We start from the raw sequence: 5,272 nt of genomic DNA, 5'->3' as shown, positions 1-5,272 counted from the left end.
AAAAAATAGCATGCAGGTACTTAAATAAAAGGTCTCGATGAGAGTAACATTGAAACGAGTTTATATCTTAAAAAATGTCAATAATTAAGAAATGACCTTGTATCTTGTCAACTACTGACATTTTTAAAGATATAAGCTCACCACGATATTGCACTCATCGAGACCTTTCATTTGAGTACCCACACCAATTTTTCATATATTTATATATATATTATACATATATGTATGTATGAAAAATATGTCAAAATGCATGTGGGAACTCAAATGAAAGCTCTTGATGAGTGTAACATCGGGATGAGTTTATATCTTTAAAAATGTCAATAATTAAAAAATGACCTTGTATCTTGTGATCTATTGAAATCTTGAAATCTTTGAGTTTAAATTGATTGAATTAGGAATTCCGAAGTAATTATGATGAAACACTTTTTTCGGTTTTCTGATTTTTTCGTGAAAAAATTTTCTGATCAGACTATATCAGGCCTGATATAAATCGTCCATATCAGGCCTGATATGGAAATTGGCCATATCAGACTATATATGCCTTGATATAAGTATATCAGACTATGTACCCGCCCCGGTAAAAAAAATTATATATCATTATATTACATAATTATAAATGAAAAATGGCCCTATATAATTATGTATAATTATATATAATTATTTCCATAGGAAAAAAAAACCGGCGCGAGTGGGAATCGAACCGGGGACCTACCGCTTGAAAGACTAATTCACTACTCGTTTACCTAAGAGACTTACTTGGAGAACAGAGTTTATTATAACTACAAGTAATGCAAATCGTATACATGATCGATTCGTAGTAAACAAAATTTTTTATCTAATTTATTAATTATTAACTGTCAATATTTATATATAATAATGGTATCTATATATTGCTGGAGTGCCTGGCTAATAATTTTTGAACTTGACAAAACTAATAATTTTTGTGAAATAAAATTTTTTTTTAATTCCTATTATTTCATCCGAAAAATACTATATATTAAAAGATTGTTAATCATTGGAGTAACAGACTCTTAGATAGAAAAATAATAGTTTAAAAAAACTAAAAACACGCTTTTTATAGAAAACCAAACTAAAAAATAGAAAATAAATTTAAATTAAGAATAGTGTTAAAAATTTCAATAAATATAAATTAATAATAGTGTAAATAAAAAAAATGTATTTTATTTTAAAAAAAGCGTGAGGTGCATGGTGTCAATAGTTATAAATATTTTATTGACAGATATGAGTAGAGTTATTATCATTTTGATAATATCTTAAAAAGCACCCCACGCTTTTTTTAAAATAAAATACATTTTTTTTATTTACACTATTATTAATTTATATTTATTGAAATTTTTAACACTATTCTTAATTTAAATTTATTATCTATTTTTTAGTTTGGTTTTCTATAAAAAGCGTGTTTTTAGTTTTTTTAAACTATTATTTATTTTTTACTTTTTAGTTTGGTTTATTTGTAAAAGCGTGATTTTTTAGTTTTTTTAAACTATTATTTGTTGATTATCAAAAATATTCAGGCGCGCAAATTACCCACGGAGAGTTACATACTGACATACTGACATACTGACATACAAGTGAAGCTAATAAAAAATAATTATTTATAAATATTATAAATACGGGGAATCAGAGTTCGATTTCGGAGAGCGAGCCTGAGAAACGGCTACCAGAACCAAGGAAGGCCGCAGGCGCGCAGATTACCCACGGAGAGTTACTGACAAACTGACATACAAGTGAAGCTAATATAAAGCGTGTAATAAAAAAATAGCTGCCAGGGGACTGAGTTTTAAAGTGGCCCAGACACATATTTCCAGCACAAACGGTGCTTTGATACTAAATAAAATGCCGATAAAGCTCTAACAGCCCTATGATTAATAACTCCAGGCTAGTTAGATCCTTATAAACCTTACAAAAGGTAAAATAACACGCTGGATTTTTTTTTTGCTTTGAACTTCTGGCAGTGGACTGATCTTAAAATGCCCGGGACAAACTTTGGTTTAATGAATTTAATGAAACAAATTAATTTTCGGTACTTTTTATTGAAGAAGATTGTTAGTTAACTAATTAAGTTTATAAACATTATGGACCAAATTATATATTATGGACGAATAACTTTAATTTAATGTCAAAGTTTTAATTTTGGGAATGGGACAGCCCAGGGGACTGTTATTTCGGTGGTTTACGAATTTATAGCAAAAAAACCAAAATTTATTTCATTTTAATTTTCAATGCTCCAAATAGAAATATTTTTTTACTTTCGTAATAAATTTTTTTTAGTAACAAAATAACAATTTTTCTAATAAAAAAAATGCCTGGGACAGCAAAAAACATCCTTACAGAGAATCACCCATATATAATATATAAATATATAAAAAATTGATGTGGGTACTCAATTGAAAGGTCTTGTTGAGTGTAACATCGGGATGAGCTTATATCTTTAACAATGTCAATAGTTCACGAGATACAAGGTCATTTCTTAATTATGTATCTAGAGATAGATCATTTTCGAATGCAGCCTAAATATTTATCATCATAAATTAACTATTGGTGAGACTGATATGAAACCATGAAAAGGTACAACTCCAAGTCAAGACTTTTCCAACGATACCGAACCCATTTGCACGCCTCATAGCGCGAAGCGCGTGAGGTTGTGCTTTATACTCGACTCGTCAAGATCAAGAAATTTTGTGATCTTTAAATGCCTCTATCGCAACCATATTACACTTATTCAATAATATAAGTAGATGTACATTGAAAAACACTTAAATTAAACCATCTTTTACTTTCTAAAATCATTTCATGTTGCTATTTTGAAAAAAATTTTACGTGGACGTCCGGATGTCACCCCATTTTGGATGTACCAACGATTACTCCCGAACAAATTGATATTTCAAGACCGGACCTTTTTTATTAGTTTAAGAATTCGATGAACTGGGTCCGTATTTCATATCAGTGGCCTAGCTTATGTATTTTTTTTTAATTGAATTTTTATTAAAATTCACGGATACAAACGTACAAAGCCAAACGAACTTTTCTTATTTGTCACGTGAAAACTATGGCGCCACTTGATCAAGCTAGATTTTTTAGACTGCGTATATGACAAGAAAAAGGGCGCCGAAATTTAAAAAAAAAAAATAAAAAATACTCTGTAAGAAATTATTTAATTATAATTTTTTTTTTTTAATCAATTACACAATTAATTTTTTTCTTAAAAAATGATTGAGCGTTATGAGGCGTGCACTTTTGGATTCTCCAAACTTTTTTTTTTTTTTTGCTTATTCTCTTAATTTAATTTAATATTTTTTTACAGAAAATGAAAAACATTTCTCATGCTATTTTATTATTTATTGATAAAAAATATCCATTGATAGATGGAAAGTTACGAATTGAAAGTTGAATAGTATAGTATTGATATTCAAATTACAATTGATGACACACTTTTTGTGCTATTCATTCTATCTCAAGCAGTTTTTTTTTCCATTTAATGAACAGCGAAGCCTTTGTTCGAACAGGTGGTTGGTTGGTTAACGTTTATAAAAGAAAACTAGTTTCATTTTAATTTTATCGTCGGCGGATTATAAAAGCGAAAAAAAAAGTTAACAACTTTATCGTTTTGTGTTGACAGTTTTATACTTTTATCGATATTAAAATTATAAATTATGATTAAAAGATAAATAAAAAAAATGAATATCATTTTTTTTTTCTAAATTGGACATTAATGATTCATTGATAAAAAATTACAACTTATGATTCAATTATACCGGTAATTAATGTAGCACACACAATCTTCTGGCTTCTATCTTTTATTAGGACTTAAGTATAACGTAAACTCTAGTTAATGGAAATACGAAAAGAAAAAAAAAGCAAAGAATGGTGTAACACTGAAAGCTCTACTATTCCTTTATTGGAATATCGATCGTTCTCAAATAGCCTCTGCGAAGAAAACTCGACATAGACATTTATTTAATATTTAATTTACGGCAGATTTAAAAGCTTTTTTTTTAGAAATTTTTTATGTAATGGAGATGTAACTCCGTTTAATTCAATTATTTTGAATAGTTCCTCTGAGGAAAAATATTAATTACTTAGATTAAATTTTTAGAAAAAATTTTTTTTCAATAGGATAAAAAGACAAGATTATAATGAAAAAATATTTTTAATTGAAAGTTTGGTTTTAATATCTGGATAAGTTAATTTAAATGTGTCATATGTGAGGTGAGCTTATCTTCGGACTATTATTATTTGACGAGATATAATGTAATTTCTTCATTATTGACATTTTTGAAGATATAAGCTCATTTTCGAGTTACACTCATCAAGACCTTTAATTAGAGTACCCACATGCATTTTTTTTATATATTTTATATATTTAGTATTTGTGAAATATATATAATATATAAAATATATGAAAAGTTGATGTGGGTACTCAAATGAAAGGTCTTGATGAGTGTAATATCGAGATCAGCTTATATCCTTAAAAATATCATTAGTTGACAATATATAATGTAATTTCTTAATTATTGACATTTTTGAAGATATAAGCTCATCTTTAAGTTACACTCATCAAGACCTTTCATTTGAATACCCACATGCATTTTTTTTATATATTTTATATATACGTTATTTATAACATATTTAGAGTATATAGAATATATAAAATATGTGAAAAATACATGTGGGTACTCAAATGAAAGGTCTTGAAGAGTATAATATCAAGATGAGCTTATATCCTTAGAAATATCATTAGTTGACAAGATATAATGTGATTTCTTAATTATTGATATTTTCGCAGATATGAACTCATCCTGATATTATACTCATCGAGATCTTTCATTTAAGTACCCACATTAATTTTTTTATATATTTCTTATATATTATATATGTGATATATGTAAAATATATGAAAAATGCATGTGGGTACTCAAATGAAAGGTTTTGAAGAGTATAATATCAAGATGAGCTTATATCTTTAAAAAAATCATTAGTTGACAAGATACAATCTAATTTCTTATTTACTGACATTTTCGAAAATATAACCTCATTCTGATGTTATACTCACCGAGACCTTTCATTTGAGTACCCACATCAATTTTTCATATATTTGATATATATGATATATGTAAAATATATCAAATATATGAAAAATTGATGTGGGTACTCAAATGAAAGGTCTTGAAGAGTATAATATCAAGATGAGCTTATATCCTTAGAAATATCATTAGTTGACAAGATATAATGTGATTTCTTAATTATTGAT

The sequence above is a fragment of the Cotesia glomerata genome, linkage group LG8 (assembly GCF_020080835.1).
Source record: "Cotesia glomerata isolate CgM1 linkage group LG8, MPM_Cglom_v2.3, whole genome shotgun sequence".
Classification (NCBI taxonomy): domain Eukaryota; kingdom Metazoa; phylum Arthropoda; class Insecta; order Hymenoptera; family Braconidae; genus Cotesia; species Cotesia glomerata.
This window is presented reverse-complemented; position numbering follows the sequence as displayed.